The 12,915-nt window shown below is 36.0% G+C and overlaps 1 pseudogene; it reads left to right on the top strand.

Annotated features, from left to right (window-relative positions):
* The first annotated feature begins 4,161 nt into the window (after window positions 1-4,161).
* LOC127439714 (torsin-2A-like) lies at window positions 4,162-9,942 on the top strand (annotated as a pseudogene).
* The last annotated feature ends 2,973 nt before the right edge of the window (window positions 9,943-12,915 follow it).

Below are 12,915 nucleotides of genomic sequence, written 5' to 3'. Positions count from 1 at the left end.
TTACTTTGCCTAGTTTTTCCTCTACACCTACATAAAAAACTATATAAATTAAGCATTATACTCATAATACTCACAATAATGTGCTCCTCATTTAAACATCTCCTCCGCTGTACATAAATACCCATGTCATGGGGTGTGTTATTTGTATTTGTATATTATCATGCAGTGGCCAAACATATTTGGAAGTATACAAAAGTGAAATTAAAGTGAATTTGGAGCACTTTAAAAATGAAGCTCTCAGCGCATGTTAGCAACTGAACTTGGAACACATCTGTTACTCTGAGCACAAGATGGAGTTGTGGAGCACAGAACCGCTCTGAAAACACTAGCCTATTAATGCTTTAACACACAGACAGGACAGAGTAGCGTGTATAAACTTTGAGTGAGCAGTGCAATCAAACTATTTATTAATTTAATTAAATCGTAGCCCATTGCAGTTTAGTAATCACACAAGGTCATATCACGATTTCGATTTTATTTCTATGGCACTTTATTTCTATTAATATATATATATATATGTGTGTGTGTGTGTTTGTGTGTTATATGAATATATTCAGGTATATACTATTTATACTGTATATATATACACATATGTATCAGCCACAACATAAAAACCACCTGTCTAATATTGTGTAGGTCACCATCGTGCTTCCAAAACAGTGCCAACCCACATCTCAGAATAGCATTCTGAAATGATATTCTTCTCAGCACAATTGTACAGAGAAGTTATCTGAGTTACCATAGACTTTATCAGTTCAAACCAGTCTGGCCATTCTCCATTGACCTCTCTTATCAACAAGGCATTTCCGTCCACAGAACTGCCGCTCACTGGATGTTTTTTGTTTTTGGCACCATTCTGTGTCAATTCTAGAAACTGTTGTGCATGAAAATCCCAGGAGATCAACAGTTACAGAAATACTCATACCAGCCCATCTGGGACCAACAATCATCCATGCGATTATCTAATCAGCCAATTGTGTGGCAGCAGTGCAGTACATAAAATAATGCAGATACGGGTCAGGAGCTTCAGTTAATGTTCACATCAACCATCAGAATTGGGAAAAAAATGTAATCTCAGTGATTTGGATCATGGCATGATTGTTGGTGCCAGATGGGCTGGTTTGAGTATTTCTGTAACGGCTGATTTTCTGGGATTTTCACACACAACAGTCTCTAGAATTTACTCCTAATGGTGCCAAAAACAAAAAACATCCAGTGAGGGGCAGTTCTGTGGATGGAAATGCCTTGTTGATGAGAGGTCAACAGAGAATGACTAGACTGGTTCGAACTGACAAAGTCTACGGTAACTCAGAAAAACGCTTTGTACAACTGTGGTGAGAGGAACAGGGTTGGCACTGTTTTGGCGACACGAGGGGGACCTACATAATATTAGGCAGTTAGTTTAATGTTGTGGCTGATCGGTGTATATATATATATATATATACACACACACACACACACACACACACACTGGCGGAATAATGTACAGATTACACAAGTTTGGAATAATGTACAGATTTTGCTCTTATGGAAAGAAATTGGTACTTTTATTTACCAAAGTGGCATTCAACTGATCACAATGTATAGTCAGGACATTAATAATGTGAAAAATTACTATTTTAATTTGAAAAAAAATTTAAACTACTTCAAAGAGTTCTCATCAAAAACTCCTCCACATGCAGCAATGACAGCTTTGCAGATCCAAGCTGTCAGTTTGTAAAGATACTCAGGTGACATTTCAGCCCACACTTCCTGTAGCACTTGCCATAGATGTGGCTGTCTTGTTGGGCACTTCTCATGCACCTTACAGTCTAGCTGATCCCACAAAAGCTCAATGGGGTTAAGATCCATAACACTCTTTTCCAATGATCTGTTGTCCAATGTCTGTGTTTCTTTGCCCACTCTAACCTTTTCTTTTTGATTTTCTGTTTCAAAAGTGGCTTTTTCTTTGCAATTCTTCTCATAAGGCCTGCACCCCTGAGTCTTCTCTTTACTGTTGTACATAAAACTGGTGTTGAGCGGGTAGAATTCAATGAAGCTGTCAGCTGAGGACACATGAGGCATCTATTTCTCAAACTAGAGACTCTGATGTACTTATCCTCTTGTTTAGTTGTACATCTGGCCTTCCACATCTCTTTCTGTCCTTGTTAGAGCCAGTTGTCCTTTGTCTTTGAAGACTGTAGTGTACACCATTGTATGAAATCTTCAGTTTTTTGGCAACTTCAATCATTGTATATCCTTCATTCCTTAAAACAATGATTGACTGACAAGTTTCTAGAGAAAGCTGTTTCTTTTTTTTTGTTGCCATTTTTGACCTAATATTGACCTTCAGACATGCCAGTCTATTGCATACTGTAGCAATTCAAAAACAAAGACAATGTTAAGCTTCATTTTACGAACCAAATACCTTTCACCTGTATTTGATATAATGGCAAGTGATTTTCTAGTACCAAATTAGCAATTTTGCATGATTACTCAAGGATAAGGTGTTGGAGTGATGGCTGCTGGAAATGGGGCCTGTCTAGATTTGATCAAAAATTACTTTTTTCAAATAGTGATGGTGCTGTTTTTTACATCAGTAATGTCCTGACTATACTTTGTGATCGGTTGAATGCCACTTTGGTGAATTAATGTACCAATTTCCTTCTGAAGCCACAAAATCTGTACATTATTCCAAACTTTTGGCTGCCAGTAATATATATATATTAATTAATGACCATTAACTATGCTAGTAAAACAAAAAATAAAATGTGAATACGCATACACATTAAAAGATCCACTAGTCTGCAGTCTACAGCGAAGAGTACTTGCATTTTCTAGGTGAAATGTCCACGGAGGGGCGCCAAGCAAGATATTTTCAGCTGCTGTACAGGGAGTAATATAGTGAAGAGGAATGCATATTTTCTAAACTGTACCCCAACCCAAACCTAAACCTAACCATCAGTGGAGTAAAAATGTAATGTCAGAGGGAAAAATGCAACCTCCGAATTGTGCTGGTCACTGATTATGTTTAATGTTATGTGCAAAGTTTATTAGTGTACAAAAACTTCAAACTCAGAATTATATTTTGAAGAGAAAGTAGCTTTAACTTATATACCTTTATAATGTTTTAGGTGTTAACAAACTCAGAAGTTTGTACTTAATTGCACTGTTATTAGTTTATGGAATCAATGACCAAATAATGAGTAATATTTACTCTTCGGGACACTTTTTAACCCTAAAATTAAATGTACTTACATAAATGTACTTGTCTTTATAAATAAATTCAGAAACTGATGATTTACTTTGTCTTCCAAACCTCATGTACAGTGGTATTTTATCCAGAGTAAAATGTTTATTTATTTGATGTACTGCCTTGCACTCAATGATTTGACATGTTAGTGTTTGGACTTTGATACCAGTTGCCACATCTCAGACATGTAAATTGTGAGTCAATCACCAACACACAATAGTTGATAAAGAAAGAAAGAAAGAAAGAAAGAAAAAGAAAAAAGAAAGATCTGTCCAGATATCAAGGTTCAGGGGAGCTGTCTAAGAAGAATATTCTTTTTTTTATCTCTATGTTGTTGGCTAAAAGTTAAAATGAATAACAGATGCTTACATTGCCACTTTTATAATGGCTGCAAGGTTGGCAATGTTTAAATGATTAAAATCTTTCAAAAAACATAATAGTTATATTTGTATTTTTAATATTATTTTTTTAATTAAATGGTTAATTTAAAAAAGAATTTAAAGTAATGTAAATATTATTTCATTAAACTATAAAAATGAATAAAAGTTAAAGTCAGTTAAATTATGTACAGTTGACATTATGACTCAAATTTAACCTATTTTCTCTCCCACACTTTGTCAAAAAAACAAAACAAAACAAAAAAATCATAAAAAGACAAAGAATTAGTACCATTAAAAAGTGAAGGCTATTCAGTGATATTTAAAGCAATTATATTAGGAGGTGCATGCGTTTGTGAGATACAACTGGTTAATAGCCATTTTTCAAGAGTTAAGATTGCCCCAACCAATACAGTGACGACTGTAACATTCTGAATTATTGTATTAAATTCAAAATTATGATGAAGTCTTAATAGGTATTGGTCCACCCCACGCAGAATGTCATCTTGAGGATTAGTTTGTTGCCCTCCAGTGTCGCTGTAGTGCGCCTCCGCCATCCAACTCATCATCATGGAGCTGTTCTCGGAGGGAGAAGCTACCATGATATTTTCACTGTTGTTAATTGATTGTACGTCCATAAGTACTGGTTTTGAGATTAAGTCTATTTTTTGTAGCATATCTGATAGCTGCTCCTGTGATTACAAACCAGACATAAAAGCAAGGACATTAACGGTCATCTATTCAGCCTGTAGTCAACTAACGTTAGCATAATCTGTTTTAACGGAGCTTGAACAATTGTTCCTTCTGTCAGTCAGATAAACTATAAAAATTTCCGAGTTATTTCTTTATTTTTATGTGTGTGTGTTTAGTTAGCTGTTCCGTTCTACATATGATACGCATAGCCGACCAAATAAACCTAATATTGTATGTCTTGGGCAACGACAAAAGTCTTCTGACATAAGCTTCTAGTTTGACATACTATTGATTTTCTCCTTAATTAAAGCTGAGTTAATTTTGAATAATGTCATTCAAAATCTCAATGAGAAACGTAAATATTTTATATGCAATGCACCACCTTCCGTTCAGCCCAACTGTCCATGTCTTTACAGGTTTGGAGTGGGATCTTTATAAAAAAAAACCTTTATAGTCAACATATGGCTCAGGACATTGTCTCTGAAGCAGTGGTGAACTTTATACAGAATGAAAACCTTGACAGACCACTGGTGCTGTCTTTCCATGGAGCATCTGGGACTGGAAAAAGCCTGGTCAGCTCTATGATTGAAAGACATATCTATGGAACAGCTATGGGCAGTCTGTACATCCATCAGTGTGTTCCCACGTTACACTTTCCCTCTGCTGACCGGGTGCAACAATACAGGGTGCAACTTGTTTAATTTACTAATATTAACACAAAAGCTATCCACAGTATTTTCAGCGAGTCCACTGTATTTCTCAAGGTGGGCGGAATTTCCGGTTGGCTAGCGGAAGTGCGATTGGTTGCCATTTTGTGTGTAGCTGGTCACTGCTCGCTTGCGTGTCATGCGGTTAGATTCTTGCTTTTTAAATGTTGTAAGATGTCTTAAAAATTTCCCGGACAGTGTGTGCAGTTAATGGTTATCCTAATAATCAAGCGAAAACAAAGTTTTGTCTAAAACAGCAGTGAGAATCCACTCGCAAAGCACAGCGCTCCAGTCCCAGATGCTTCTTCCATCGGCTGCCTACAGAAGGATTGATTTAGGAACATCTGTTTGAAAAAGCTTGGAATGATTTGTTTGTGTGCATTTTACACTTTGTTGGAAAAAAGTCAACAACCATAATGGCTTGGCTACGATAGTATTTCCTGAACTGTGTGAGTAGTGACGATTATTAGATGAGACATGAACAGAAGTGAGATGTTTTATCACGTTTGAAATTAACTGTATTCTGATTTTCCTCTGTCCTCCATTTTTTCTGCCTGGAAATTCACTTTCTTTTGAGAGTCTTTGCAGAATGTGCATGTCTTCCATTAAGCGGAAAAGGTGATTTGGAAAACAGTACGGACATTAATTCGGTATCAAATGTATTTGTACAGCTGGTGCTTTTAATAATACATACTGTTTTATTGTTGCTTTGCAGAGAACATTGAACTTTTGTGTACAAATAAATATGTTTATTTGTATTGCATGTAGTTCTTTTTGTACGGTACAGTACAGTTGTGTGGCTTTCAATACATCGTTATTTCTTACACAAGAACAAAAAATTCAATCTATCAACAGGATCAGTTGTTCAGTCAACACTAAAACATTTAATGTAGGTTATAGCGTTCAGAAACGGATATTATGTATGTAAACTAACAATAATAAAGCTAGACTGAGCTTACTACACAGTCATCTCCCACAAAATATTTGTATTTTATCCAAAAAAAGGCAGCATGACAGTATCATATCTGAGCCCTGCAATACACGAGCATCCTGCTGTCTGGACCTCCCCTGTCTCTGCAGTAAGTACATAATCTCGGTACAACAAACTCTTCAGGTTCCATGTCCAACATTACAGATGAGAAAGGCACTAATAGGCTACATAGCTTTTCAGGTTAGTCTGCTCAGGTACTTCAATCGATGGATAAAGACTCAAATGCTTCTATTTGCGATATTTGGCCATCACCAACAAACCCATCATTAACAGATAGGTGGGGAAGAACAATATTGCCTTGTTATAAATCTGTGATCATTTGTTCTCAAGTTTCTGTCATTTTTAATGCTGCTTTAGTACATAACATAATGATTGTTTATGCTTAAACGGAAGTTTCCCCCACATCACCTGCAAAGCGTCATGGGACATGGGAATATTGTGGATACATTGAAATATTTAGGATACATCAATAGAACCAGACTTACTGCTGTTGAACTTGGTAACACCACAAAATTAAGAAACAATGCACACGTTAGAGGTAGACTGACTGGTTTTACCGATTAATCAATCATTAATCAATTAATTAACTACCGATGTAGTTGCTTTTTGAAACGTAATCGGCAAAAATCTATGGCGATAGTTGCCAAACAAGAGTCCCAGGTGTGTTTCGGGCTTTTTTATTCTTAAAAATTAAAAGGTTGAAAATGGACAGACAAAACAAAAGCAATCAGACACCATAAACAAAAGTTCTCCATATGACGTGCACTATGTTCATCTGAAGGCATACAATTAAGGTAGGTTTTCCATTTTGGAGCTTGAAAAATGTGGTCACTATGAACTGTCATTGTATGGAAGAACTGCATGAAGATTTTTTGTTCACAGCATTTGGGTTTGGATGACATGAGGGTGAGCAAATAATTACTGAATTTTTATTGATGGGTGAACTATTCTTTTGAGTTTATTCAAAGGATTCATTGGTGCATTACTATCTCTTTTATTTATGTGTACGTTCCATTTTTTGTGCACAGTCAGATCTAAAACACTGGGTCGAGAGAAACCTCACAGCTTGTGCTCGCTTTATCTTCATCTTCGATGAGATGGAGAAGATGCCTCCTGGAGAGATTTATGTTCTTGAACCACAATTAGGCCCCTTCCATGTACTGTTTCAAACAAATTACTGCAAGGCGATTTATACCTTTATCAGGTAAGTCTGAATAAACAAAGTAGTGTTTTATAGCTTTAATTCGTACAGACCTCCATCATTAGGGCAACATCAAATTTCATGCCTTCAAGACATGTGCTGATATCGGGTAATATAGTATGTAATGGGTAATGTACGGTCAGCCGATAGTTATCGCAAAATAAACCCCAACAGGGTGATCAGGACCCACCGTGAAGGGGTTTATTTTGTGATCACTAGCGGCTGACTGTACATTATGCTGCTTGTTACACTGCTACTAACCAAATATATAAATAGACATTCAATATTGATTTGCATTGAAATTATGTAATTATGTTAGAAGTAATATAACAGCTGAAGTCCACTTCTGCTTTGCTTCAGAGCTCTGTTAGGGTTAATTTAGTAAATAATGACCATCTCACTCCTTATTACAAGACTACTTGCCAAATAAATAAATAAATTGACATAAAACATTGATTTGATTTGCAATTATTTTATTAGCTTGCTTGTAGAATACGCACAGTGAGAAGCAGGAATGATATGTGGATGTGCGGTTGTTACTCAGAGATATCAGACTGCTAGATGGCGCCACTGACCAATCAGAATCGAGTATTCCAGAGCGGCGTGTAATAAACTGTGCTAATTAACATGCAGAATTTTATCACTTCAAAACATTGTGAAACAAATTCTAGATAAAGTGTTTAGATTTTTCTCAATGCACTGTAGCTTTATTTTCATCAACCAGATTCAAGCGCTAAATGTGTGTAATTATTTGCTAATCTCGCCAGTGACTGGCAACTTTATAAGGAACTGCAACATAATGGAAAGATGGTTTAAATCAAACTGTAAGATTAATATACCTTGTTTATAATCCTCACTCATGTAAATTACTTAAAGGATTAAAAATCTAAGATTTTCTAATAATTTTCTAAAGACAACATTGGTCACAAGTTGCGTGCCTTCTAAGCTTACCTCAGTGAAAACTTTATCATTAGACGTTTAATAATTAGGATGCCTAAAGTTCTTTTTCCTCCAGAATTCCAGAAGAAAATTTCTCGCATTAAGTGCATCACACAAATACAAAAATATGAGAAACAAGATTGCAATGTATTTGTTATAAGGACAAATAAATGTGTGTGTGTGTGTGTGTGTGTGTGTGTGTGTGTGTGTGTGTGTGTGTGTGTATACTGTATATATATATATATATATATATTTTTTTTTTTTTTTTTATGTATATATATATATTTTTTTATTATTTATTTATTTATTTTTATAATGTTTCATGGCCGGTAAGAAATTAAATATTAAGATTTAGTAATATTTTATAATATTTAAGAGACTGTGAACAAAACCAACGTGGATGAGAAGCATGGCTGAAAAAGGAACGCTTTTGACCCCCTTCTAAAAGGGAAAAGTCTGACATGTGGAAATATTTTAAGACACAGTGACCATTAGATTTAATATTTATTTTCAAATAATTATTTAGTTAAAATGTATTTTTATTTTTTTTGTGTTTTTATTTAAACATCCATTTAGTTTCTGAAAAGGCCAATTTTATATTTAAAAGAGTAATTAAACTGTTATGTAATGTAAAACAATACCATGAGAATAACGTGTACCATGATAAAAACTTAAGCAATTATTACAGTATGAAAATTTTATACTGGAGGAACATTTCAAATGCCTTCATCTGAAAATACATAATTTTTTTTTTTATCCAGTACTGTAGGTCAGGAGGTACCTTACAAAGTGCTGGAGAGCCTGCAACCTGGAAGAGATCGAGAGGAAATTCAGCCTGAGGAACTGGAGGAGGCTTTTGCTGATGCTGTGCAAAACAACAAGAATAGTGAGTATCGTAGGTCTTTGGTTCAATCATGTTACCAAACATCAATCTTGACATATTTAAAGGACATATTGCAGGTATGACTTAATGGGATAGGAATGGCTTAAAGGAATAGGACACTCAAAAATGAAAATTCTGTCATCAGTTACTTTGTCCCAAACCCATTGGGACTTTCTTCGGTGGAACACAAAAGGAGATGTTAAGCAGAATGTTCGGGACTGACAGCCCACTTTCATTGTATGGAAAAAAGGGCAGCGTCAGCATTTATCAAAATATGTCCTCTTGTGTTCCTCTAAAGAAAGAAAGAAAGAAAGTCATACTGGTTTGAAACAACATGAGGGTAAGGAAATGACAACTGAATTTTTTTTTTGGGTGAACTAACCCTTTGGCATGAAACCAAATAATGTTTTGTTAATGGATTCATTTTTTCTTTTCTCTTCTTCTTTTTTTGTAAAAGTCCAGACAGTTGCAAAACTGTTATTATGAACATATGTTGCACCATTTTATCCTGTAAAGTCTAATCTGATCTGTGAATGCACTTTGTTTCCCAGATGGCTTCTACCTCTGCAGAATAATTACAGAAAAACTTGTCACTCGATTTGTGCCTTTCCTTCCCTTGTGGCGGCGTCATGTTGAGCGCTGTGCCCAGCGGGAGCACTGCCAGCGTGGGGAGTGTCAGCATGTAGATGTGGTATCATCAGTAGGGGGCGCCATGAATTACATATCACAAGACAGCCAATATTTCTCCAGTACTGGCTGCAAATTAGTGTCAGCTAAAGTTAACCTGTTCCTTTATGGGCCGGGTTCCTATAGGATTTTTACTACTGTAAGCAGATTCAGAGCACAGAGCCCAATAAGTGGACGCACTGCAGAGATGAAGCAGTCTGAATTATGGATTTGGGGACATTCTTTCAGATGAATGTTACATCCATATGGCTAAATTATGATGAGAAATTAATATGTTTCAGAAATTCACTCTAGCTCTGGTTTTTGCTGTTTTTAATCAAGCAATAACAAGTCAGTTAATAGTTAATCAAAGGGCAGATGCACAGAGCTGACCACAGTTCTACAAGCAGAGGTCTCTGTCCGCGTGCAATTAATTACACAGAAAGTGCTTTGATTTGTTTTTATCAGGGGATATTTATTTAACAATGATGCTAAGTGCTGTACTTCAAATGCCAACCATTGTGGCAGCAGTATGTTTTTTTTTTCTTTCCCCACTTTTCCCTTGATGTAATGAGTGGGGTTTGTTTTAACCTTATTTAATATGTCTATAAATTATGTATAATGCATTTTTTAGTATTTAAATAAGTTTACAAGTTTGAACCAGGGAAATCTGAAAGTGGAATATAGCAACTCTTTCGGTAAAAATTAATATTGTGGTTAGATGCTTAAGGGTGTTTTTAAAAAATCTTATGATTTTAAAGCCAATGAGAATTTTATGAGTTACCACATCAAGATTTGTATCCTCTGTTCTTTTGTCTGAAAAGCCACATTGTCCCATTTGATTACACAGCCTTTTGGCAGGCTGTGGGTTTTGACATATATATTTTTAATGACTTAAATTACTTTAATTTTTCCGTTTTTCTGTGCTATTTTCCTTCTCCTTGAAACATTTTCCATATGAAACTCATAGAATGAGTATAACAAAGAACAACTGTGAATTGAGAACTTTTTTTCTCAGTATACACAGATCAAGATAAAATATTGCAGCAGTCTTTTGTAAAACATTTTTTTTATTTATGGAAATAATTTTTAAGACACTAAAGGGAAATTGAAAGGTGAAAATCAAATCAAAGCTAATAAGGTACTGTAATCAATTTTAACTTTGAAAATCAGCAAATAATATTCACTAAAATCCTTGTAAACCAAGTACATCAGCTAGTGGCAATTGGTTTGTGCATGAAGTGCAAGAATATTACCAAAATTATTCTAGTGGTATTCATTGTTGTTTACATTGTACAGTTATTCTGCACATTCACTTCAGAGTAGTTTGCATTGTGATGTTAATCATTTGTTAAAGCATAACAATATTTTCTGCACCATTTTTTCTGCACTGTTAATGATTTGATCATCCCTAACCACCTCCCATTGAAATTAATGTTATTTTTGTATTACTTTATTTAATTTGAATCTTGTACAGTAAAATTAAATTAAATGAAGACACTCTTTATTGCTGCACAATCAGAGGCAGAATAAAATCAAGTTTCTTCTTTTGAACTTCTGTATCTGATCTGTTAAATCCACAAAATAAGTTTAATTTCACCCATTATTTTGAATATACACTCACTGAGCACCTTATTAGGAACACATGTAGTCATGCAGATATGGATCAGGAACTTCAGTTTATATTCACATCAACCATCAGAATGGGGAAAAATGTGATCTCAGTGGTTTGGACCATGGCATGATGGTTGGTGCTAGACGGGCTGGTTTGAGTATTTCTGTAACTGCCGATCTTCTGGGATTTTCACGCACAACAGTCTCTAAAGTTTACTCAGAATGGTGCCAAAAACAAAAAAACATATAATGAACAGCAGTTCTGTGGATGGAAACACCTTGTTGATGAGAGAGGTAAATGGAAAATAGACCTTATTCAAGCTAGCACCATCTTTTTTAAATGGAAATGACAACAAGGTTGTGAGGGATAGACTCACTTCAATGGCACGAAGGGTATAAAGCTGTATAAAGCTCCTTGATCACATCTGATTTTCCACAACTCATATTGTCTGGAGTGCTTTGTATACTGAATGGTCTTGCATAGATATTTTATCAATGTTTTGTCTGCGGAACGATCCAAAACACTTTTAACTTTAGTACAGCCCATTTAAGAGACTGTTGTCTATCCCTTACAGCCTCGTTGTCATTCCCATTAAAAATCAAAGATGGCACTAATGTGCATTAGATCTGTCCAGACTGGTTCGAGCTGACAGAAACGCTACAGTAACTCAAATAACCACTCTGTACAATTGTTTCAAGCAGAATAGCATCTTAGAATACACAACACGTTGAATTTTGAGGCAGATGGGCTACAACAGCAGAAGACCACGTCAGGCATTTTATTAGGACCATAGTGTTCCTAATAAAGTGCTTGGTGAATGTAATATGTTTCTATTCCACTTTTGTTTTAATCATATGTTTCTGAAACACTTATTTGGCTAGTCCTGGTCTCTTATTGTGTAACTCTACTAAACATGGACTGATTGGTACGAAGCCCCCTACTATCCTAAGAATCTGAAACTATATAGACCCAGTGAAAAATGCTGATATGCTTCTCAGCAGGAAATGTAAGCAGGTGGTTGGTGGTCTGTAGAAGGTTCATACGAGATACATCAGAACTGTGAGGTAGAAATTAAGCCCTTCAAAGAACATGTTGAATTTTGTGGATAAGCTCTTAATGTAAAGATTTTCCTACCATTTCAACTGTGAACAAAGCACTAATACCCACTTTGATGACTTCATCTGTCCCATCTCTGTTTACCAGGAGGAAGTGCAGAGAGAACCCTGAATACTCACTCACCTTGGGTGGCATTGAAGGAGGGATTTTCAAATGTTGCAGGACTGTTACAAAAAGCAACCAGATAATACCAGACTGACCCCCTCCCTTCTCCAAACTTCTGCTCTTGGGTTGACCCCTGTGCTCCTGTTCACACGCTCTCCAAGGCGGCTGCCCTTGGCTGGTCACTGGCCCCTTCATTCGGACACCTCTCCATTCTGTCCCAAATCAGGTTTAAAAAGGCACAACATCACCCCCTCCACCACTCCCCTCTGGCCTGGCTACAATGGCACCTACCGGCCCCAACCCCCCCCCCAACATCTGTGAGCACCCCTCTGTCTCCTCATTTTCTCCCTAACCACCCCATTATTGGCTGTCTTTCACTTGTAAATGTGC

This window comes from Myxocyprinus asiaticus, chromosome 4 (assembly GCF_019703515.2).
Source record: "Myxocyprinus asiaticus isolate MX2 ecotype Aquarium Trade chromosome 4, UBuf_Myxa_2, whole genome shotgun sequence".
Classification (NCBI taxonomy): Eukaryota; Metazoa; Chordata; class Actinopteri; order Cypriniformes; family Catostomidae; genus Myxocyprinus; species Myxocyprinus asiaticus.
This window is presented reverse-complemented; position numbering and strand designations above follow the sequence as displayed.